This window comes from Triticum urartu, chromosome 2A (genome assembly GCF_056163025.1).
Source record: "Triticum urartu cultivar PI428250 chromosome 2A, HENAU_Tu73, whole genome shotgun sequence".
NCBI classification, from domain to species: domain Eukaryota; kingdom Viridiplantae; phylum Streptophyta; class Magnoliopsida; order Poales; family Poaceae; genus Triticum; species Triticum urartu.
The window spans coordinates 517,888,222-517,914,905 of NC_141874.1; the positions used below are offsets into that span (position 1 = coordinate 517,888,222).

At 45.5% G+C, this 26,684-nt stretch overlaps 1 pseudogene; it reads right to left on the reverse strand.

Annotated features, from left to right (window-relative positions):
- Positions 1-3,047: 3,047 nt before the first annotated feature.
- On the reverse strand, positions 3,048-23,051 carry LOC147985701 (uncharacterized; annotated as a pseudogene).
- Positions 23,052-26,684: the final 3,633 nt, after the last annotated feature.

A 26,684-nucleotide genomic window follows, 5' to 3' on the forward strand; every position in this document is an offset into this window, starting at 1 on the left:
ACGGAGGCAGAACTAGAGCGTGGTCCATAATACGGCTCGACCTCCCCTGGACAAACATACTTTCACTTTTTCTTTTCTTTTTTTCCTTTTCAGGTTTCTTTTCCACAGGCCCTTCCTGACGGCCTGACCACAGGTCCTTTCGAAAGGATAGATACACCAAGACGTCACAAGATACTGACGTATAAGGGAATTTCTAGGTGGTCTCTTTAACAATCACTCTACCTGTTTTCAGGACCTGCACACAACTCTCCCTTGGTTGTGGCATATTAAGTAGCCCTGTTGCTTATTGCACTACTTGTACAAATACGCTTTGACGTACTAGTCAAACTATAATGGGAATAGTTTGCAGCCCAACTCCTACGACACTAGCTTGCTCTTTTGATAATCATATCAAATCGCACCCGTACACTTTGGTACGTTTTAATCTGCCAGGGGCTTCATTGCACCCCATACTACGGCAACAAAGTCCAAACACTTTTTACAGTATAGTTCGGCACCCCAAATTTAGCATTATATGCATTGGCTCCGAATCATGTCTTTGGTCAATAGTTGGGTTGCCCGGCTCCTGTGCTTACTACCTTACGTTCCACTATATCGGCTAGGGTAGTAAAGGGAGAACTACTGCGACTGTGTCCTGGTTTATCCGGATGAGCACCTCAGTAGAGAAAGCCAAAAACTGACTATCATGGTGCGGCGTGAGCCGGTCAGCTCTTCGGAGGTTTCAAATCTTTAGCCATTTTTTACGCATTATGCGATGAATCGTTTCTTATCCGATCAGGTGTTTACAACACCCTAGTTCGGATACTAGGGGCTGCGCCTAAATTTTTATTGTCAAACTCCTATGGCTAAGTGAGGGTGGTAAAGCCACATAGTCCGATTGCCTCGTTCGTTGCGCTAAACACCTCTTTCAAGGGAAAAAATTCGTGGATAAAGAGTGTTTAGATTCATCCCGAACACCCCCGTACTACCTACGTGGGGGCTGAAGCTGACGACTGGCCAACTCTCAGACTTGATAAAACGGCCACACAGGAGGTAAAACTTTAAATAATAAACAACATAGCATTATATTACATATCAGCATTGTTTTCATCATACATGATGGGATAACATGAATGTATTCATTCAAAAATAATGTCCTTAGCACATTGCTCCGCTACAATGCGGGATCCCTTCAGAACATCTTCAAAATACCGCTTGGGCATGCGGTGCTCCTTGCTCGCGGCCGGTCCTTCAGTCGCGAGCTTGACGGCATCCATCTTCGCCCATTGTATCTTGACACGGGTGAAGGCCATCCACGCACCTTCTATGCAGACTGACCGCTTGATGGCGTCAAGCCAAGGACATGCATTGACCAGCCGCTTCACGAGTCCGGAGTAGCTGCCGGGTATATTTTTTGCAGGCCACAGCCGGATTATTAAATCCTTCATGGCTAGTTCGGCCACCCTATTCAGCTCGACCAACTGTTTTAGCTGGTCGCTAAAGGGCACCGGATGTTCTGGCGCAAGGTATTGCGACCATAACAACTTCTCCGTTGAGCTCCCCTCTTCAGCTTAGAAGAATTCCGTAGCGTCAGAAACACTGCGCGGCAAATCCGCAAACGCCCTCGGAGAACTCCAAATCCAGTTCAGTAAGAGATACCTCTTCCTCACATACTTGCTTTGCATAATAAAAGCCTTACCCGCCGTGATCTTCTTGGCCTCTTGGACCTCCCAGAGGGCAGCCTTAGGCTTTGACCTGGGCCTCTTGCGCACTTTGGCGGGCCTTAGCGAGTTCGGACTCTTGGTCCGCATTCTGGCGCTCCAAGGACTCGTATTTCTTCACGACATCCTGGAGCTCCTGCTGGACCTCACCAACCCTGGCCTCATGCTTTTCTTGGGCGGCCTTTTCCTTTACCACTCTCTCCTCGGCCTTGGCCAGCGCCTTCTTGAGGGCCTCCACCCCGGTCGCCGCCCCTACGAAAATATCATGGCACTATGGTCAGCGCAAAAACATTCATACTTTCTGGACAAGCATAAAATGATTGAATACCTTGATTGTCCTCCAGCTGTTTTTCACATGAACGAGCTCTTCCTCGGTCTGCTCCAGCCTCTGCTTTAGTCTGGAGACTTCGGCAACATGAGAAGTCGCGGCTAACAACGACGCTTGCTTATTCACATAGACATATATGGTTAGTCCCCTGCGAAAAACTATTTGGTCCTCTGTTCGCCACTTCTTTCCGAACCCTGGACAGAGTCTCTGGGGCTACTGTCCACACTGTGACTTTCTTTTTACATAATTGTATTGCTTACCTCAAAGTCTGTTAGAAGGCTTGTGTAGGCTTCATTCAGTCTGCTCTTTGTGGACTGAATCTTCTCAATCACCGCACCCATGAGGGCATGATGTTCCTCAATGATGGAAGCGCTTCACAGCGCTTCCAGTAGAGTATCCAATGCGTCTGGTTGGACAGAGGTCACCGGCGCAATGGGCACACCTCCTTCCGACGAGGGAGGCTGCTCGCCGGACTCCGGAGCCGTATAGGTCTCCGGGACCGTATTCGGCCGAGGGCCAAATGGGACATGGACCCCATCGCCAGTCTCCATGGGGATCTGCTCCCCCATGTGTCCGGCGGACGAGGTCTCGCTCTCTGGTGCCGCCCCGATGGCCTCCTGCGTCTCTCCCTGGCCTGGGATCCTTCGGGACAACACCTCGGTGTCATCCATGGCCCTGGGAGAGGAGGCCGCGTGAAGGGACCCGCTGTCCATCACCTTCGGGTCCAGCGAGTTCCCTGAAGATGAGGATCGCTCGAGGGCGGAACGAGCCGGACTGCAAGTACATGATTCAACATGTTAAAATTATGAAGTAAAGAGGCTGATATATGAATGCATCACGGTCTTTGAATACTCACGATTCAGCCAGGGGCTTATCTCGGGGGTGCCGCTCTGGGCTGCTGTCGACGTCCCAAGCGGAGCTATCCGCGAGGGAGACCTTCCCCTTCTTGGATGCTCCGCCTCCAGATTTGTGGAGGCCGCCCTCTTCTTCATTCCCCGCTCAGGGTGGGGGGAGTTGCTTTATTCTTCCTCTTCCTCCTCCTCGGCATCTTCGGCGGCGGAGTGGGTTTCGGCGTCTTCGGACGCCACGTCTGAAGTACCCTTGGGACGAAGGCCACCTCTGGTCCCCTTGGCCTTCTTCTTGGCCTTCTTCTCCGATGCCTTGTAGGGCGCCGAAACCAGCATCTTCGTCAGAAGCGGGATGGCTGGGTCCTCGGGTAGCGGAGCCGGACACTGAATCTGCTCCGCCTTCTTCGTCCAACTCTGAAAAGACAAATATGGAAGTTCGGATATCCTCCTTGAGTAAGAAAGTAAGGGATACACTTTGAAACACGGAAAACTTACCGAACTGGCGGGATGGGCTAGGTCGTGCCCACGGTCCTCGGTCGTCTTCGGCCACGTCTCATTGGCCTTGAAGAGCACCTTCCATATATCTTCGTGCCTAGTTCCGAAGAACCATTGCAAGGTCTTGTGCTCGGCCGGATTGAACTCCCATAGGTGGCAAGCCCGGTTCTGGCATGGAAGGATCCGGTGAACTAGCATCACCTGAATCACATCGACAAGCTTGATGTTCTTGTCCATCATGCTCTTGATGCGTGTCTGGAGCGCGGTCAGCTCTTCCGACGAAGACCAATCTAGGCCTTTCTCTTGCCAGGAGGTAAGCCGCATTGGGGCCCTGGATTTGAATTCGGGAGCCGCGGCCCATGTAGTGTCGCGGGGCTCTGTGACGTAGAACCACAACTTCTGCCACCCCTTGACGGTCTCCATGAAGGTGCCTTTGGGCCACAGGACGTTGGGCATTTTGCTCACCAAGGCGCCCCGCACTTTGTGTGTTCTCCGCCCACCACCTTCGGCTTCACATTGAAGGTCTTCAGCCACAATCCAAAGTGGGGTTGGGTGCGGAGGAAAGCCTCACACACGACGATGAATGCCGAGATGGTGAGGAAGAAATTTGGGGCCAAATCATGGAAATCTAGCCCATAGTAGAACATGAGCCCGCGGACGAAGGGGTGGAGTGGAAATCCTAGCCTGCAGACGAAGTGGGGGATAAAAACTACCCTCTCATGGGGCTTCGGGGTAGGGACGATCTGTCCCTCGGTCGGAAGCTGATAGGCGACCTCCTTAGCCAAATATTCGGCCTCCCGAAGCTGGGCGATGTCCTTCTCCTTAACGGTGGAGGCCTGCTACGTCTTGAGCTTGCGTTGGTTTTCCCCGAAGAGGAAGGGATGATGCAGCAGAGTAGCATAAGTATTTCCCTCAGTTTTTGAGAACCAAGGTATCAATCCAGTAGGAGCCGACGTTCAAGTCCCTCGTACCTGCACAAAGCGATAGCTACTCGCAACCAACGCGATTAGGGGTTGTCAATCCCTTCACGGTCACTTACGAGAGTGAGATCTGATAGATATAATATTTTTGGTATTTTTGGTATAAAGATGCAAAGTAAAAAGTAAAAGCAAAATAAAAAGCAAAGCAAGATTAAAGTGATGGAGATTGATATGATGAGAATAGACCCGGGGGCCATAGGTTTCACTAGTGTCTTCTCTCAAGAGCATAAGTATTCTACGGTGGGTGAACAAATTACTATTGAGCAATTGACAGAATTGAGCATAGTTATGAGAATATCTAGGCATGATCATGTATATAGGCATCACGTCCGTGACAAGTAGATCAAAACGATTCTGCATCTACTACTATTACTCCACTCATCGACCGCTATCCAGCATGCATCTAGAGTATTAAGTTAAAAATAGAGTAACACCTTAAGCAAGATGACATGATGTAGAGAGATAAATTGATGCAATATGAAATAAACCCCATCTTGTTATCCTCGATGGAAACAATGCAATACGTGCCTTGCTGCCCCTTCTGTCACTGGGTAAGGACACCGCAAGATCGAACCCAAAGCTAAGCACTTCTCCCATGGCAAGAACTACCAATCTAGTTGGCCAAACCAAACGAATAATTCGAAGAGACTTGCAAAGATAACCAATCATACATAAAAGAATTCAGAGAAGATTCAAATATTATTCATAGATAGACTTGATCATAAACCCATAATTCATCGGTCTCAACAAACACATCGCAAAAAGAAGATTACATCGAATAGATCTCCACAAGAGAGGGGGAGAACTTTGTATTGAGATTCAAAGAGAGAGAAGAAGCTATCTAGCTACTAACTATGGACCCGAAGGTCTGAGGTAAACTACTCACACTTCATCGGAGAGGCTATGATGATGTAGAAGCCCTCCGTGATGACGGCCCTCTTCCGGCGGAGCTCCGGAACAGGCCCCAAGATGGGATCTCGTGGATACAGAAAGTTGCGGCAGTGGAATTAGGTTTTTGGCTCCTCCTCTGATCGTTTGGGCGTACGTGTGTATATATAGGAGGAAGAAGTACGTCGGAGGAGCAACGAGGGGCCCACGAGGCAGGGGGCACGCCCTAGGGGGGGCGCCACCCACCCTCGTGACCGCCTCTTTTGTTCCTTGGAGCAGGGTCCAAGTCTCCTGGATTACGTTCGGTGAGAAAATCACGTTCCCGAAGATTTTATTCTGTTTGGACTCCGTTTGATATTCCGTTTCTTCGAAACACTGAAATAGGCAAAAAAACAGCAATTCTGGGCTGGGCCTCCAGTTAATAGGTTAGTCCCAAAAATAATATAAAAGTGGAAAATAAAGCCCAATATAGTCCAAAACAGTAGATAATATAGCATGGAGCAATCAAAAATTATAGATACGTTGGAGACGTATCAAGACCATCCACTTGCCCTGCACTCCGGACATGGTCGGAGTGCTTTCTTGAGGCAGAAAAGATGAGAACTTGGGCACTAGAGCTCGAGAGTGGGTAGGCGGAAAGAGAGAAGGTGTGGGTGAAACAGGTGAATCCTTATCTCCTTATAAAGGCAGTGAATATCAAGCGGCTCCCCACTCGCCATAAAACTCGCCTATTTCCCAGGGGCTGTGCAGGTGGCACGTTGGATTACCCATACCCATATTGATGAGAATCCTGCAATAAGGGGACACAATCCCTGCTTTGACAAGACGTGCCAATAAAGCCGCATCTCGAAATATGGAGCGGCAAGCCGAAAAACGGTTCGAAATAATAATCGAGCAGGGACGTGATGTCACGTTACAAAAAAGTTGTCAGCAGATTGGCCTCGTGAAATATTATACTCTCTGTGGTGGTGTGTGGTACTTGTTTTGCAGATCCGGACATGTTCATTGTGTTCGAAGACTGTGTTGGAGTATTCGGAGGAGGAACCCGCCTTGCAATGCAGAAGACAATCTGCGCACCGAACACCTTGTCATTGAAGCCTGGTTTTGGGGCTACTGAGGGAGTCGTGGACTAAGGGGTCCTCAGGCGTCCGGCCTGTTGGACATGGGCCGGACTGATGGGCTATGGAGATACAAGACCGAAGACTCTCACCCGTGTCCGGATGGGATTCTCCTCGGCGTGGATGGCAAGTTTGGCGTTCGGATATGAAGATTCCTTTCTCTATAACTGACTTTGTATAACCCTAGTCCCCTTCGGTGTCTATATAAACCGGAGGGTTTAGTCCGTAGAGGCAGAGACGATCATAATCATATAGGCTAGACTTCGAGGGATTTAGCCATTACGATCTCGTGGTAGATCAACTCTTGTAATACTCATATTCTTCAAGATCAATCAAGCAGGAAGTAGGGTATTACCTCCATAGAGAGGGCCCGGACCTGGGTAAACATCGTGTCCCCTGTCTCCTGTTACCATCAACCTTAGACGCACACTTAGGGACCCCCTACCCGAGATCCGCCAGTTTTGACACCGACAGTGACGTCCCTCGAACTCTTGATCTAGTTGAGGCCGAGGGAGATTTCCGTTAGCACGACAGCGTGGTGACGGTGATGATGAAGTTACTGGCGCAGGGCTTCACCTAAGTACTACGATGATATGATCGGGGTGTGTAACTTTGGAGAGGGGCACCACAGATGGCTAAGAGATTGTCTGTTGTGCAATTGGGGTGCCCCCTGGCCACGTATATAAAGGAGGGAGGGAGAGAGGAGGCCGGCCAGGTTGGGCGCGCCAAGGGGGGCGTCCTACTTGGACTCCTAGTCTAAGTAGGATTCGCCCCCCTTTTCCTTTCTTCCATTGGAGGGAAAGGGAAGGGAGAGAGAGGGCGAAGGAAAGAGGGGGCCCGCCCCCTCCCCTAGTCCAATTCGGTTTGGGCAAGGGGAGGGCGCGCCCCTCTCTTGTGGCCCTTTCTCCTCTCCTCCAATAAGGCCAACTAGACCCAATACTTCTCCCGAGGGGTTCCGGTAACCTCCCGGTACTCCGGAAAAATGCCCGAATCACTCGGAACCATTCCGATGTCCAAATGCAACCTTCCAATGTATCAATCTTTATGTCTCAACCATTTCGAGACTCCTCGTCATGTCCGTGATCTCATCCGGGACTCCAAACAAAGTTCGGTTGATCAAAACACAAAACTCATAATACAAACCGTCAACGAACGTTAAGTGTGCGGACCCTACGGGTTCAAGAACTATGTAGACATGACCGAGACACATCTCCGGTCAATAACCAATAGAGGAACCTGGATGCTCATATTGGCTCTTACATATTCTACGAAGATCTTTATCGGTCAAACCGCAGAACAACATAAGTTATCCCCTTTGTCATCGGTATGTTACTTGTCTGAGATTCGATCGTCGGTATCATCATACCTAGTTCAATCTCGTTACCGACAAGTCTCTTTACTCATTCCTTAAGGCATCATCCCACAACTAACTCATTAGTCACGTTGCTTGCAAGGCTTATAGTGATGTGCATTATCGACAGGGCCCAGAGATACCTCTCCGATACACGGAGTGACAAATCCTAATCTCGATCTATGCCAACCCAACAAACACCTTCGGAGACACCTGTGGAGCATCTTTATAATCACCCAGTTACGTTATGACGTTTGATAGCACACAAAGTGTTCCACCGGTATTCGGGAGTTGCATAATCTCATAGTCAGAGGAATATGTATTAGTCATGAAGAAAGCAGTAACAATAAAACTTAACGATCATTATGCTGAGCTAATGCTACCTCTTGAGCACTGCGTTGGTTTTCCCTCGAAGAGGAAAGGGTGATGCAGCAAAGTAGCGTAAGTATTTCCCTCAGTTTTTGAGAACCAAGGTATCAATCCAGTAGGAGACTACACGCAAGTCACATCGCACCTACACAAACAAATAAGAACCTCGCAACCAACGCGATAAAGGGGTTGTCAATCCCTTCACGGTCACTTACGAGAGTGAGATCTGATAGAGATAATCAGATAAATATTTTTGGTATTTTTATTATATAGATTGGAAAATAAAGATTGCAAAATAAAATAGATTGGAAACTTATATGATGGAAAATAGACCCGTGGGCCATAGGTTTCACTAGTGGCTTCTCTCAAGATAGCATAAGTAATACGGTGCATAAACAAATTACTGTTGAGCAATTGATAGAAAAGTGCATAATCATGAGAATATCTAGGCATGATCATGTATATAGTCATCACGTCTGCGTCAAGTAGACCGAAACGATTCTGCATCTACTACTATTACTCCACACATCGACCACTATCCAGTATGCATTTAGAGTATTAAGTTCATAAGAACAGAGTAACGCATTAGGCAAGATGACATGATGTAGAGGGATAAACTCAAGAAATATGATATAAACCCCATCTTTTTATCCTCGATGGCAACAATACAATACATGCCTTGTTGCCCCTGCTGTCACTGGGAAAGGACACCGCAAGATTGAACCCAATGCTAAGCACTTCTCCCATTGCAAGAAAGATCAATCTAGTAGGCCAAACCAAACTGATAATTCGAAGAGACTTGCAAAGATAACAAATCATACATAAAAGATTTCAGAGAAGAATCAAATATTGTTCATAGATAATCTTGATCATAAACCCACAATTCATCGGATCTTGACAAACACGCCGCAAAAAGAATTACATCAAATAGATCGCCAAGAAGATCGAGGAGAACTTTGTATTGAGATCCAAAGAGAGAGAAGAAGCCATCTAGCTAATAACTATGGACCCAAAGGTCTGTGGTAAACTACTCACACATCATCGGAGAGGCTATGGTGTTGATGTAGAAGCCCTCCGTGATCGATTCCCCCTCCGGCGGAGCTCCGAAAAAGGCCCCAAGATGGGATCTCTTGGGTACAGAAGGTTGCGGCGGTGGAAATAGGGTTTCGTGGTTCTCCTGGATGTTTTTGGGGTATATGGATATATATAGGAGGAAGAAGTAGATCGGTGGAGCTGCGAGAGGCCCACAAGGATGGGGGGCTCGCCCAGGGGGAAGGCACGCCTCCCTGCCCCGTGGCCACCTCGCTCCTGTCTTGACGTCTACCCCAAGTCCCCTGGATCATGTTTGTTCCAAAATAACTCTGCCGAAGGTTTCATTCCGTTTGGATTCCGTTTGATATTCCTTTTCTGCGAAACACTGAAATAGGCAAAAAAAAAGCAATTTGCACTGGGCCTTGGGTTAGTAGGTTGGTCCCAAAAATAATATAAAAGTGTATAATAAAGCCCATTAAACATACACAACAGATAATATAATAGCATGGAACAATAAAAAATTGTAGATACGTTGGAGACGTATCAAGCATCCCCAAGCTTAATTCCTGCTCGTCGTCGAGTAGGTAAATGATAAAAATAGAATTCGTGATGTGGAATGCTACCTAGCATAATTCTCAATGTAATTTTCTTTATTGTGGGATGAATATTCAGATCCGGAAGATTCAAGACAAAAGTTCAGTATTGACATAAAAATAATAATATTTCAAGCATACTATCTAAGCAATCATGTCTTCTCAAAATAACATGGCCAAAGAAAGTTCATCCCTACAAAATCATATAGTTTAGTCATGCTCCATTTTCGTCACACAAGAATGCTCTCATCATGCACAACCCCGATGACAAGCCAAGCAATTGTTTCATAATGTAGTAATCTCAAACTTTTTTCAATTTTCACTCTATACATGAGCGTGAGCCATGGATATAGCACTATGGGTGGAATAGAATATAATGATGGGGGTTATGTGGAGAAGACAAAAAAGGAGAAAGCCTCACATCGACGCGGCTAATCAACGGGCTAGGGAGATGCCCATCAATTGATGTCAATGCAAGGAGTAGGGATTGCCATGCAACGGATGCACTAGAGCTATAAATGTATGAAAGCTCAACAAAAGAAACTAAGTGGGTGTGCATCCAACTTGCTTGCTCACGAAGACCTAGGGCACTTGAGGAGGCCCATTGTTGGAATATACAAGCCAAGTTCTATAATGAAAAATTACAACTAGTATATGAAAGTGACAAAACAAGAGACTCTCTATCATCACGATCATGGTGGTACTTTGAAGCAGAAGTGTGGAAAAAAAGTATAGTAGCATTGTCCCTTTTTATTTCTCTTTTTTGGGGCCTTTTCTTTTTTTGGCCTCCCCCTTCTCTTAATTTGGGATAGTGCTCTATTAATTATGATCATCACACTTCTATTTATTTACAACTCAATGATTACAACTCGATACTAGAACAAAATATGACTCTATATGAATGCCTCCGGCAGTGTACCGGGAAGGGCAATGAATCAAGAGTGACATGTATGATAAATTATGCATGGTGTCTTCGCCACAAATACTATAAAAGATTTCAGAGAAGAATCAAATATTTTTCATAGATAATCTTGATCATAAACCCACAATTCATCGGATCTTGACAAACACGCCGCAAAAAGAATTACATCAAATAGATCGCCAAGAAGATCGAGGAGAACTTTGTATTGAGATCCAAAGAGAGAGAAGAAGCCATCTAGCTAATAACTATGGACCCGAAGGTCTGTGGTAAACTACTCACACATCATCGGAGAGGCTATGGTGTTGATGTAGAAGCCCTCCGTGATCGATTCCCCCTCCGGCGGAGCTCCGGAAAAGGCCCCAAGATGGGATCTCTTGGGTACAGAAGGTTGCGGCGGTGGAAATAGGGTTTCGTGGTTCTCCTGGATGTTTTTGGGGTATATGGATATATATAGGAGGAAGAAGTAGGTCGGTGGAGCTGCGAGAGGCCCGCAAGGATGGGGGGCTCGCCCAGGGGGGCAGGCGCGCCTCCCTGCCTCGTGGCCACCTTGCTCTTTTCTTGACGTCTACTCCAAGTCCCCTGGATAATGTTTGTTCCAAAAATAACTCTCCCGAAGGTTTCATTCCGTTTGGATTCCGTTTGATATTCCTTTTCTGCGAAACGCTGAAATAGGCAAAAAAATAGCAATTTGCACTGGGCCTTGGGTTAGTAGGTTGGTCCCAAAAATAATATAAAAGTGTATAATAAAGCCCATTAAACATCCAAAACAGATAATATAATAGCATGGAACAATCAAAAATTATAGATACGTTGGAGACGTATCAGCTAACGGATGGGTCTTGTCAATCACATCATTCTCCTAATGATGTGATCCCGTTCATCAAATGACAACACATGTCTATGATCAGGAAACTTAACCATCTTTGATTAACGAGCTAGTCAAGTAGAGGCATACTAGGGACACTTTGTTTTGTCTATGTATCCACACAAGTATCAAGTTTCCGGTTAATACAATTCTAGAATAAATAATAAACAATTTATCATGATATAAGGAAATATAAATAACAACTTTAGTATTGCCTCTAGGGCATATTTCCTTCAGTCTCCCACTTGCACTAGAGTCAATAATCTAGTTCACATCGTCATGTGATTTAACACCAATAGTTCACATCTTTATGTGATTAGTTCACATCGCCATGTGACTCACACCCAAAGGGTTTACTAGAGTCAATAATCAAGTTCGCATCACTATGTGATTAACACCCGAAGAGTACTAAGGTGTGATCATGTTTTGCTTGTGAGAGAATTTTAGTCAACGGGTCTATCATATTCAGAGCCCTATGTACACTAGTAGAAAAAGGGCCTATTGTCCCGGTTCGTAAGTGCCTTTTGTCCCGGTTCCTGAACCGGGACTAAAGGGTCAGTACTAATGCCCTGTCCCTTTAGTCCCGGTTCAATCCAGAACTGGGACAGATGGGCCTCCACGTGGCCTGTGCATGGAGCCCAGGTAGGAGGGCCTTTGGTCCCGGTTGGTGGCACCAGCCGGGACCAATAGGCATCCACGCGTCAGCATTTCTGTGGTTGGGGTTTTTGTTTTTTTGAAGGGGGCGGGGCGGGGGGGTTGGGGGTTTTGGGGGGTTAATTTAGGTGTTTCATATATTGTGTTAGCTAGCTATAATTAATAGAGAGAAGTGTCCTCTCTTATGTCCGTGCTTGGTCGACGCTACGTACTATACATACATATAGAGAGGACTAGACACGCTAGCTAGCTAGTAAGCAAACGAAGGAAACAGAAGATCGTCATGAACATATATGCATACAGAGAGAAGTGATATCGACCACCTCTCCTTCTCCGAGAGATTGGTCGAACAACAAGTTCTCGTATATCTATCCGACACTACCGGCTACATATATACAATAATTATCTCTTACAAATATAATCTCCTAACATACGGACTCATGGTCCACATAGTATTCTCCATCTTCAGCGATCACGTGGTCAAGAAAGAATGCCACCAATTCCTCTTGAATTGCTCGCATGCAAGCTGGTGTTAGGAGTTCATCCCGCTTCCGAAACATCTAATTTGAAGAAGGGGGTCAATACATATATATATGAATGAATGAAACTCAACACAAATGATGGTAATAAAATAAAATTGTGAATGTTGTTATTTACGCACTTCATATTGTTCGTCAGAGTAGCCCCGCTCACAGGTCGTGTGGCGGATGGACTCGCAAACGTAGTATCCATAGAAATCATTCCCTTGTTCCTGCCACAAACACTTTACAAGAAATAGAGGTCAATCAAACTGATAAGCAAGAATGCCAAATGGTATTGAAGAAACTAGCGCTTGAATCAATAGGAGATGCGCGGAACATGCTACTATAATACTTACTTTCGGGTGTCTAAATTGCAGCTTCTTCGGGAGTCCCGGAGCTTTTTTGGTGTATTTTTTCCAAACCCTGCCAGACAAAGAAAACAATTACTTGATATATCAGGAAATGAACAAACTTGCTGATATGGTGGATAATGATCGATTTAACTTACTTCTCGAGCATTTCAGTCATGTCCGCATAGTCCTGGGGATCTTTTCATCTTGAGTCTAAGACGGTTACTAGTCCCTGCTCAAGCTTAATCTCTAGGAGAATATAGTGGAAACTGCACACGCATGCATAACTCAACAATTACATTACTATAACCTTGACTAATATATAAGGGAAACCGAATATGCACAAGACAGTAACACTCACTTGAAGTTGTAAGGAAAGAGTATTATATCTTTGTTTTCATTTATTACCAACGATCGTAGCAAGTTGGCCTCGGTATCTGCGGCATGAAATTTAACCTCAGTTGCATCTATGAGATATGTGTTAATGAACCCAATATCACCGACTTGTCTTTTCTTCAATTCGACGATCTTCAATCTACATAATATAGTCAGGATAATTATAAATACATGCAATGAAAGAGCTGAGCTATATAGAGAGACTTAATGACAGAAGTAGTACTACTTATAGACAGTAGCAGGTGACCGTTGCTTTATCGAGGGCCAATTGATTGAAAAACTGAAAGAACTCCTCAAATGGAACAGAAAACAGGTCAATTCCAATGAGGTCGTGCTCCTTTTTAACTCTCACATACAAAGTACTCCTCCCCCAGACTCTCTGCAGATTTTCAAGTACCAATCATGCAATCTTCGCATCATCATTGATAGAGATCTTTCATCTTTGACGAGAGGCTTCCCGCACTCGTATCTTTGTATCTGCACCTCCAAGAAATCATAATGTACATCGTCGGGCAGGTAATCTCCAAGATTGCTATAACCGGGCACCATCCTCGGATCATTAGCAATGATGTCACTAGGCACCTTGAGCGGGGGGCACGATTGCTTCGCTTGTTCGCCGAGCTAGGAAATTTGTTTCCCAGCTCGTCGTTCTTTCAGCCTTTGATCACTGGCAGTACTTCCCGACCGCTCCGCTTCAGCAAATTCCTTTCCAATAATGCGCTCATAGTTTCCTTTCGGCGGAGACTTGGGTGGTTTTGTCAGGGCAGCCAGAGTGCGCTTCGCTTTCACCGGATCTACCTTCTCCTCCGGAGGTGGATGTTTCTTTGCTTTCACCCCTTCAAAGAAGTTCCTCACTTCTTCTCGCGCGATCTCGGTGTTCTCCTCCGGGGTCCTCTCGTATGGTAACTTCTCTGGAGTCTTCAAAGAAGGACCGAATCTGTATGTCCTCCCGCCTCTGGTTGTACTGCTAGACGCCGGCAGAGCAGACGGAGCGGTTGTCTTCTTTACTTGCTTACAAGGCAGAGGAGAAGGACTACGACGCGCTGGAGCAGCCGGAGCGGCGGTAGGTCTCTTCCGCCCTTGCTGACGAGGCGGAGAAGGAGGAGGCTGGCTACTCGGGCGTGCCGGCGCAGGCGGAGAAGGAGGCGGAGTGCCGCCACGCGCCGGAGAAGGAGCCGGACGAGTGCCCTGGTCGTAACTCGCCGGAGGAGGAGGCGGTGGAGGAGGCGGAGTGCCTTGACTCGCCGGAGGAGGAGGAGGAGACGGAGGCATCCAGTTCAGAAGGTTGATGACCTCCTTCCGCCATAGGCATGGAGTCTTCAGAGCAGAACCCAGCCGAGTCTCCCCTTCACTGATAGAGTGGTCAAGCTGGAGGTCCACAAATCCCTCCGTTATTTCATCCACCATCACCCTAGCATATCCTTCTGGAATCGGCCTGCAGTGAAAAGTTGCACCGGGTTCAGTAGGAAAAACAGAGCCAACAGCCGCCTTGACCTTCATATTAATCCATTGCGTTATAAGGTGGCAATTTTGAGACTCCGTGATAGCATCCACGGGATAGCTGGCAGGAGCCGTCAAGACATGCTCCGGCTGAAGCAGCTCGGTGGAAGCCATGCTGCTTCTCCGCTGAGATGGCGGGGTAGCTTCGGGGGAAGCTTCGGCAGTTCGTTTGCTGCAATTTGCTTCTCGTTCCTCTATCGCTTGTACCCTAGCGTGCAGCGCCTGCAGTTGGGTCTGCTCCACTTTCTTCCTCCTCTCGTGGAATTTGTAACCGCCTGCGTCCAGAAACGCAACCTTCCGTGGAATGGAGCCTGGCATGCCTCGTGTCCATCCAGGGTGCTCAGGATTCCCAAGGGCCATTGTGAGCTCGTCGTTCTCTCTATCTGGAATGAACATCCCTTGCTGCGCTGCTTCGATATACTGCCGAAGCTTCTTGACTGGTATGTCCATTTGATCGTTCGTCCAAATGCACTTCCCTGATACAGGGTCCAAGGTTCCGCCAGCCCCGAAGAACCAAGTCCGGCAACGGTCTGGCCAGTTAATTGTCTCTGGTTCGATCCCTTTATCAACCAGATCATTCTCAATCTTGGCCCACTTAGGCCAGGCTACGATGTAGCCACCTGACCCCATGCGATGGTGATGCTTCTTATTCGCAGCATTTTGCTTGTTTGTTGCCGACATCTTCTTACTCTTTTCCGATGTCTTGTGGGCCACAAATGCGGGCCAGTGATCTCTGATCTTCTCATATCTGCCCTTGAATTCTGGTGTCTCTTTATTTTCGACAAACTTATTCAGCTCTTTTTTCCACCTCTTGAATAGTTTTGCCATCCTCTTAAGAGCAAAAGACTTGATTAATTGCTCTTTAACTGGCTTCTCCGGATCATCCTCTGGCGGTAGGGTGAAATTTGCCTTCAGTTCAGTCCAAAGATCATTTTTCTGCATATCATTGACATAAGACACCTCAGGGTCATCTGTAGCCGGCTTTAACCATTGCTAGATGCTGATCGGGCTCTTGTCCCTAACCAAAACCCCGCACTGAGCAACAAATGCGCTCTTTGTCCGGAGGGGTTCAATCGGTTGGCCGTCGGGCACGATTGCTATGATCTCAAACTTTTCATCCGAGCTCAACTTTTTCTTCGGGCCTCGTCTCTTTACCGAAGTTGTGCTCGATCCGGAGGGCTAGAAAAAAGAACAAAGACTTAATTAATATGTGTACATACCAAAACAATGAATGCATCAATTAGCTAGTCAGCAGAAGCTTAACTAATATATATACCTGGCCGGACTCGGTTCGGTCACCGGAGACGTCATCACGGTCTCCTTCTTGCACCGACATTGGGTCACCGGAGCCGTCCTCACGGTCTCCTTTTTGCACCGGCATTATGTCACCGGAGCCATCATAATCATAGCCAGCTGCTTCCAGACCATCGGTGTCATTGAGAAACAATGAGCAGACGGCATCACTTCCTCGTGCGATTATGTCCCTCAACAACTCTTCTTGTACTTCATCTCGGGCGGTGTCCATAGTTTCTACAAATATTTACAACATGGCAATTATTATTCAAACATGACAGATGGATATATTAGTGGCAAACGTAGAACTAATATTAATTAGTGGCCTCGACGCTGCTTCTCTAGGGTTTGGGGTGGCCTTGACGCTGCTCTCTAGGGTTTGGGGTGGCCTCGACAACACTTCAAGGATAAAAAAAGAAGATGAAGAAGAAAAAAAATAGGAGAAGAAAGAATAGAGGTGTAAGAACTCCTCTATTCTTTCTTCTCCTCTTTTTTTTCTTCTTCTTCCTCTTTTTTTATTGGGAACGAGGGTCGTCGAGGGTCGCCGAGCGGTAGAGGAAACCCTAAATAGCAAGTATCGTGGGTGTGAGATACATGTGGCCGTCGGTGTCAGACACTACATCCACGTCCCACAAGTGATGTGGGCGTCAAAGCCCGCATCACTTGTGGGACGTGGATGTAGTGTCCGACATCGATGGCCACATGTATCTCACATCGACGATACTTGCTATTTAGGGTTTCCTCTACCGCTCAGCGACCCTGACCCTCGACGACCCTCGTTCCCGATAAAAAAAGAGGAAGAAGAAGAAAAAAAGAGGAGAAGAAAGAATCAGGGTTGCCGAGCGGTAGAGGAAACCCTAAATAGCAAGTATCGTGGGTGTGAGATACATGTGGCCGTCGGTGTCGGATAGTACATCCACGTCCCACAAGTGACGCGGGCGTCGTGTATCTCACACCGACGATACTTGCTATTTAGGGTATATCGAACCCCCCTCGTGTTGAAGTTATCGGGAGGTGGTATATATATCGACCCCCCCTCGTATTGAAATTATCGGGAGGGGGTATATCGACCCCCCTCGTGTTGAAGTTATCGGGAGGGGGTATATCGACCCCCCCTTGTGTTGAAGTTATCGGGAGGGGGTATATCGACCCCCCCTCGTGTTGAAGTTATCGGGAGGGGTATATCGATGACGACAGGCCCGATAAAACATAAGAATATGAAGAAGAAGTAAAAAGAGGAGAAGAAGAAAGGAATAGAGGAGAAGATCGAAGAAAAAAAGAAGAAAAAAAGAGGAGAAGAAGAAAGGAATAGAGGAGAAGAAGAAAAAATAGACTTCTCCTCTTCCTTTTCTTCCTCTCCTCTTCTTCTCCTCTTCCTTTTCTTCCTCTCCTCTTCTTCTCCTTTTTCCTCTTCTTATTTTCCTTTTTCCTCTCCTAAATATATAAAACTTTTCTAGAAATTAAACTTACCTAAAATGTACTAAATCAGAGAACATATATAGATAATCCTTTTCTAAATATTTAAATCTAACTTTTGCATATATGAACATATATACACAGAGAACATACAAACATATATACATTTTTATAAAAAAGCAAAATACAAAATACAAACATATATATATGAAAAAAATCTTAAAAGAAGCAATATACACAATATATATACTGACATATATACATAATATACACAAAGAAGCAATATACACAATATACACAAGCATATAATATATGAAAAAAACAGGGGAGGGGCGCCGGCCGGGCCAACGGACGGGCAGGGCGACGGTGACGGGCGGGCCGGGGCGACGGCGGCGGGCAGGGCAGGGGAGACGGCGACGGGCGGGGCAGGGCGACGACGACGGGTAGGCCGGGGCGCGCGACGCGCGTCGGGGCAGGGCGGCGAGCGGGGAGCGGCGTCGGGCGAGAGCACGACCGACGGCGAGCGGGCGGCGACGGCGACCTCGGGCGGCTAGGGGAGGAGACGGCGACGTCGGGGCAGGGGCCGGCGTCGAGGAGCAGCGCAGAAGCCTGGCGGCGTTGGAGAAGAATGGCGGGTGGGGGGAAATTTCCCAAGTGTTTGGTTATATAGGAAAGGTTTTGGTCCCGCTTCATGGCACAAACCGGGACCAATGCCCCCCTTTAGTCCCGGTTGGTGCCACCAACCAGGACCAAAGGCCTGCGCCTGTCAAAGCCGCGGTGCGGTGGGATGTTTAGTCCCACCTCGCTAGCTGAGGAGCGGCCGCACCTGTTTATAAGCGCTGCCCCGCCCTCTCCATCGAACTCCTCAGAACTGCAGGCCTCTGGGCCTAATCTCACACCGCTATGCCTATGGGCCTGCTGGGCCTTTTGCGGGCCTGAATCCTGGCCCATGGATGGGCTTCTAGTCGTATTCAGGCCGTGGTGGCCCAGTAGGTGGCATTTTTTACTATTTATTTTTTCATTTCTACTTAGAACTAAATACTTATAGTTTTTAGTGAATTTTTTTCTTTTAGGTCACAAAAATTATAAACTTTCTGTTAGTGCCATTAGTTTTAAAATTTGAATAGTTTAAATCTGAATTTTTAAAATTTGTGTGAATCACTAGTTTATGAAAAACTTTACTATAAAAATTGATTTTTGAGTCATTCTTTTTCCTGCTATTTAATATTACTGTGTTTTATCATTATACTTAATTTGGTAATTTTAGTTAGTCATAACAAATATTATAGTCATTTTTTTCTTTTTTGCTATTTATTTTTTCATTTCTACTTAGAACAAAATACTCATAGTTTTTTAGTGATTTCTTTTTTCTTTTAGGTCACAAAAATTATAAACTTTCTGTTAGTGCCATTAGTTTTCAAATTTGAAAACAATTTTTTTGTTTTTTTTTGGTTTTAGTGCCTATTTTTTTCCAGTTTTTTTGTTTTGTTTTCTGCATTATTTATTTTCTTTTGTTTTTTGCTTTATTTTTTAATTCTTTTTGCTTTTAGTTTTAGAAAAATTATAAACTTTCTGTTAGTGCCATTAGTTTTCAAATTTGAAAACACTTTTTAGTTTTTTTGTTTTCTTTGTTGCTTTATTTATTTTATTTTGTTTCTACATACAATAAAATACTTATTGTTGCTATTTTTATTTTTTTATTTTTTTGTTTTGTTTTCTATATTATTTATTTTCTTTTGTTTTTTGCTTTATTTTTAATTCTTTTTTGCTTTTAGGTCAGCAAAATTATAAACTTTCTGTTAGTGCCATTAGTTTTAGAAAAATTATAAACTTTCTGTTAGTGCCATTAGTTTTCAAATTTGAATAGTTAAAATTTGAATTCTTTGAAATTTGTGTGAATCACAAGTTTGTGATTAACTTTACTAAAAGGTGAACATAGATGCACCTATAGAGAAAATTTGACCTAAATTCATAGTTTTCAAATGAACTCTGAAAAAGTTGGCATAGCATACTCGTGTGTTACAAAGTTGGCATGGTATCATCATAATAGTTGCGGGAGAAAGTCTTCACTTTTTCTTCGCTTGTGTCATTTGCTTATTGCGCCGTGACCATGGATAATCTTCATCGTTTATCAGGATGCTTGGGTCAGCCTTGACATTGAAGGGAGGAATTTCATGAAACTTTTCATAATCTTCAGACATGTCTGTCTTGCCCTCCACTCCCAGGATATCCCTTTTTCCTGAAAGAACTATGTGGTGCTTTGGCTCATCGTATGATGTATTCGCTTCCTTATCTTTTCTTTTTCTCGGTTTGGTAGACATGTCCTTCACATAGATAACCTGTGCCACATCATTGGCTAGGACGAACGGTTCGTCAGTGTACCCAAGATTTTTTAGATCCACTATTGTCATTCCGTACTGTGGGTCTACCTGTACCCCGCCGCCTGACAGATTGACCCATTTGCACTTAAACAAAGGGACCTTAAAATCATGTCCGTAGTCAAGTTCCCATATGTCCACTACGTAACCATAATATGTGTCCTTTCCGCTCTCGGTTGCTGCATCAAAGCGGACACCGCTGTTTTGGTTGGTGCTCTTTTGATCTTGGGCGATCGTGTAAAATGTATTCCCATTTATCTCGTATCCTTTGTAAGTCAATACAGTCAAAGATGGTCCCCTGGACAACAAGTACAGCTCATCACAAACAGTGTTTTGACCTCTGAGATGTGTTTCCAACCAACTGCTAAAAGTCCTGATGTGTTCACATGTAATCCAGTCGTCGCAATGCTCCGGGTGTTTGGAGCGCAGACTGTTCTTGTGTTCATCGACATACGGGGTCACCAAGGTAGAGTTTTGTAGAACTGTGTACTGTGCTTGAGACCAAGAATATCCGTCCCTGCGTATTATTGAGTCACTTCCAAGAGTGCCTTTTCCAGTCAGTCTCCCCTCATACCGCGATTTAGGGAGACCTATCTTCTTAAGGCCAGGAATGAAGTCAACACAAAACCCGATAACATCCTCTGTTTGATGGCCCATGGAGATGCTTCCTTCTGGCCTAGCGCGGTTACAGACATATTTCTTTAGGACTCCCATGAACCTCTCAAAGGGGAACATATTGTGTAGAAATACGGGCCCCAGGATGACAATCTCGTTGACTAGATGAACTAGGACGTGCGTCATGATATTGAAGAAGGATGGTGGGAACACCAGCTCGAAACTGACAAGACATTGCGCCACATCACTCCTTAGCCTTGGTACGATTTCTGGATTGATCACCTTCTGAGAGATTGCATTGAGGAATGCACATAGCTTCACAATGGCTAATCGTACGTTTTCCGGTAGAAGCCCCCTCAATGCAACCGGAATTAGTTGCGTCATAATCACATGGCAGTCATGAGACATTAGGTTCTAAAACTTTTTCTCTGGCATATTTATTATTCCCTTTATATTCGACGAGAAGCCAGTCGTGACCTTCATACTGAGCAGGCATTCACAGAAGATTTCTTTCTCTTCTTTCGTAAGAGCGTAGCTGGCAGGACCTTTATACTGCTTTGGAGGCATGCCGTCTTTTTCGTGCAAATGTTGCAGGTCCTCCCGTGCCTCAGGTGTATCTTTTGTCTTCCCATACACGCCCAAGAAGCCTAGCAGGTTCACGCAAAGGTTCTTCGTCACATGCATCACGTCGATTGAAGAGTGGACCTCTAGGTCTTTCCAGTAGGGTAGGTCCCAAAATATAGATTTCTTCTTCCACATGGGTGTGTGTCCCTCAACGTCATTCGAAGCAGCTAGTCCATCGGGACCCGTTCCAAAGATTACGTGTAAATCATTGACCATAGCAAGTACGTGATCACCGGTATGCATGGCGGGCTTCTTCCGGTGATCTGCCTCGCCTTTGAAATGCTTGCCTTTCTTTCGACATTGATGGTTGGTCGGAAGAAATCAACAATGGCCCAGGTACACATTCTTCCTGCATTTGTCCAGGTATATACTTTCAGTTTCATCTAAACAGTGCATGCATGCGTGGTATCCTTTGTTTGTCTGTCCTGAAAGGTTACTGAGAGCGGGCCAATCGTTGATGGTCACGAACAGCAACGCCTTTAGGTTAAATTCCTCTTGTCTGTGCTCATCCCACGTACGTACACCGTTTCTATTCCACAGCTGTAAAAGTTCTTCAACTAATGGCCTTAGGTACACATCAATGTCGTTGCCGGGTTGCTTAGGGCCTTGGATGAGAACTGGCATCATAATGAACTTCTGCTTCATGCACATCCAAGGAGGAAGGTTATACATACATAGAGTCACGGGCCAGGTGCTGTGATTGCTGCTCTGCTCCCCGAAAGGATTAATGCCATCCGTGCTAAAAGCAAACCATACATTCCTTGGGTCCTTTGCAAACTCATCCCAGTACTTTCTCTCGATTTTTCTCCACTGCGACCCGTCAGCGGGTGCTCTCAACTTCCCGTCTTTCTTCCGGCCCTCACTGTGCCATCACATCAACTTGGCATGCTCTTCGTTTCTGAACAGATGTTTGAACCGTGGTATTATAGGAGCATACCACATCACCTTCACAGGAACCCTCTTCCTGGGGGGCTCGCCGTCAACATCACCAGGGTCATCTCGTCTGATCTTATACCGCAATGCACCACATACCGGGCATGCGTTCAGATCCTTGTATGCACCGCGGTAGAGGATGCAGTCATTAGGGCATGCATGTATCTTCTCCACCTCCAATCCTAGAGGGCATATGACCTTCTTTGCTGCGTATGTACTGTCGGGCAATTCGTTATCCTTTGGAAGCTTCTTCTTCAATATTTTTAGTAGCTTCTCAAATCCTTTGTCAGCCACAGCATTCTCTGCCTTCCACTGCAGCAATTCCAATACGGTACCGAGCTTTGTGTTGCCATCTTCGCAATTGGGGTACAACCCTTTTTTGTGATCCTCTAACATGCAATCGAACTTCAGCTTCTCCTTTTGACTTTCGCATTGCGTCCTTGCATCGACAATGACTCGGCGGAGATCATCATCATCGGGCACATCGTCTGGTTCCTCTTGATCTTCAGCAGCTTCACCCGTTGCAGCATCATTGGGCACATCGTCTGGTTCCTCTTGATCTTCACCAGCTCCCCCCGTTGCAGCATCACCGTATTCAGGGGGCACATAGTTGTCATCATACTCTTTTTCTTCGCCGTCTTCCATCATAATCCCTATTTCTCTGTGCCTCGTCCAAACATTATAGTGTGGCATGAAACCCTTGTAAAGCAGGTGGGAGTGAAGGATTTTCCGGTTAGAGTAAGACCTCGTATTCCCACATTCAGTGCGTGGACAACACATAAAACCATTCTGCTTGTTTGCCTCAGCCACATCGAGAAACTCATGCACACCCTTAATGTACTCGGAGGTGTGTCTGTCACCGTACATTCATTGCCGGTTCATCTGCGTGCGTTATATATAATTAAGTGTCCAAATTAATAGAAGTTCATCATCACATTAAAACCAAAGTACATACATAGTTCTCATCTAACAACATATAGCTCTCCAGAGCATCTAATTAATTAAAACCATACATTGAAACTATGTAAACCATTTCAATGCGAAAACAAATGCGATCATAATCGCAACCAAGGTAACAATTGATCCAACGGCATAATGATACCAAGCCTCGGTATGAATGGCATATTTTCTAATCTTTCTAATCTTCAAGCGCATTGCATCCATCTTGATCTTGTGATCATCGATGACATCCGCAACATGCAACTCCAATATCATCTTCTCCTCCTCAATTTTTTTATTTTTTCCTTCAACAAATTGTTTTCTTCTTCAACTAAATTTAACCTCTCGACAATAGGGTCGGTTGGAATTTCTGATTCACATACATCCTACATAAATAAAATCTATGTCACGTTGGTCGGCATAATTTTCATAAACAATAAATGAACCAATAGTTGTAAAGATAATATATATACCACATCCGAATCATAGACAGGATGAGGGCCGACGGGGGCGGATACCAAAACCATCGCACTATATAAGATGCAATAATAAAAGGAAGAAAATAATACAAGTATCTATGTAAACATACAAGTAAGAATATTTTTTCCTTTCAAAAATAAGATAAGAACAAGAGGCTCACCACGGTGGTGCCGGCGATGAGCTCGACGCAGGTGATCGACGGCGGTGAAGACGGGGACGGGGCGTGACGGACCGCTAAACCTAGACAAATATTGTGGAAAATGGAGCTTGAAGGTCAAGCTTGGAGAGGAGAAAGCTTAAGTACTGTGGCTCGGGCATTCGATCGAACACCTTGTGTGCATAGGAGGTGAGCTAGAGCACCACCAAGCCCTCTCCCCCTCGGCCAGAAAAAAACAGAGCAGTGTGCTCTGCTCTTACGCGAGGGGGTATATATAGGCACCTCATTGGTCCCGTTTGGTGGCATGAACCGGGACCAAAGGGGAGCCTTTGGTCCCGGTTCAAGCCACCAACCGGGACCAATGGTGGTGGGCTAGGAGCGAGGCCATTGGTCCCGGTTCGTCCCACCAACCAGGACCAAAAGGTCCAGACGAACCGGGACCAATTGCCCACGTGGCCCGGCCGGCCCCCTGGGCTCGCGAACCGGGTCCAATGCCCCCATGGGTCCCGGTTCTAGACTGAACCGGGACTAATGGGCTGACCCGGCCTGGACCGTTGCCCCCTTTTCTACTAGTGGTATTTTGCAAATTTTCTATGTCTACAATGCTCTGCATGGAGCTACTCTAGCTAATTGCTCCCACTTTCAATATGTATCCAGATTGAGACCCAGAGTCATCCAGATCGGTGTAAAAGCTTGCATCTACGTAACTCTTTACGACGAACTCTTTGTTACCTCCATAACCGAGAAATATTTCCTTAGTCCTCTTAGGTAACTAAGGATAACTTTGACCACTGTCAAGTGATCCACTCCTGGATCACTATCGTACCCCTTTGCCAAACTCATGGCAAGGCACACAATAGGTCTAGTACACAACATAGCATACTTTATAGAACCTATGGCTGAGGCATAGGGAATGACTTTCATTCTCTTTCTATTTTCTGCCGTGGTTAGGTTTTGAGTCTTACTCAACTTCATACCTTACAACTTAGGCAAGAACTCCCTCTTTGACTGATCCATTTTGAACTCCTTCAAAATCTTATCAAGGTATGTACTCATCGAAAGTCTTATCAAGCATTTTGATCTATCTTTATAGATCTTGATGCCCAATATGTAAGTAGCTTCACTGAGGCCCTTCATTGAAAAATTCTTATTCAAGTATCCTTTTATGCTATCCAGAAATTCTGTATTATTTCCAATCAACAGTATGGCATCCACATATAATATCAGAAATGCTACGGAGCTCCCACTCACTTTCTTGTAAATACGAACTTCTCTAAAAGTCTGTATAAAACCATATGCTTTGATCACACTATCAAAGCATACATTCAAACTCCGAGATGCTTGCACCAGTCCATAAATGGATCACTGGAGCTTACACACTTTGTTAGCACCTTTAGGATTGAAAAAACCTTCTGGTTGCATCATATACAACTCTTCTTTAGGAAATCCATTAAGGAATGCAGTTTTGACATCCATTTGCCAAATTTCATAATCATGAAATGTGGCAATTGCTAACATGATTCAGACAGATTTTAAGCATAGATACGAGTGAGAAACTCTCATCGTAGTCAACACCTTGAACTTGTCAAAAACTTTTTACGACAATTCGAGCTTTGTAGATAGTAACACTACTATCAACGCCCGTCTTCCTCTTGAAGATCCATTTAATCTCAACGGTTCGCCGATCATTGATACGTCTCCAACGTATCTACCTTTCCCAACACTTTTCCTCTTGTTTTGGACTCTAATTTGCATGATTTGAATGAAACTACCCCCGGACTGACACTGTTTTCAGCAGAACTACCATGGTGTTGTTTTTGTGCAGAAATATAAGTTCTCGGAATAGAATGAAACTTTGCGAGGAATTTTTATATAATATATAAGAATTTCTGGAGCCAAGACCTACTGGACAAGGGCCCGTGGGTGGGCGCGCCCCCCTTTCCTGGCGCGACCAGGTGGGTTGTCCCCACCTGGTGGCCCCGCAAACCCTGAAACCAACGCTATAAATTCCTATTTTCGGAGAAAAAATCAAGGAAAAAGAATTATTGTGTTCCACGAGATGGAGCCGCCGCCAAGCCATCTTCTTCCCCGGGAGGGCAGATCTGGAGTCCGTTTGGGGCTCTAGAGAGGGGGATCTTCGTTCTTCGTCATCACCAACCCTTCTCCATCGCCAATTCCCTGATGCTCCCCATCGGGAGTGAGTAATTCCTTCGTGGGCTCTTTGGTTGGTGAGGAGTTGGATGAGATTCATCATGTAATTGAGTTAGTTTTGTTAGGGCTTGATCCCTAGTATCCACTATGTTCTTAGATTGATGTTGCTATGACTTTGCCATGCTTAATGCTTGTCACTTTGGGCCCAGTGCCATGATTTCAGATCTGAACCATTTATGTTATCATCATTATATCCATGTTCTAGATCCGATCTTGCAATTTATAGTCACCTACTACGTGTTATGATCCGGTAAGCCCGGAGTGACAATAACCGGGACTTCTTCCGGTGATTACCGTAGTTTGAGGAGTTCATGTATTCACTATGTGTTAATGCTTTGTTCCGGTTCTCTATTAAAAGGAGGCCTTAATATCCCTTAGTTTCCAATATGGACGCCGCTGCCACGAGAGTGTAGGACAAAACATGTCATGCAAGTTCTTTTAATAAAGCACATATGACTATTTACGGAATACATGCCTACATTATGTCGATGAACTGGAGCTAGTGCCTAATAGCCCTAGGTTATAACTATCACATGATGAATATCATCCAACAAGTCACCGATCCAATGCCTACAAATTTATCTTATATTGTTTCTGCTAAGTTACTATTGCTATCATGATTGTTACACTTGCTACAAAATTACTGCTATCACTGTTACTGTTACTATTGTTCCTGTCACTACTATCAAAACTATCAAACTACTCTGCTACTGATCACTTTATTGCAG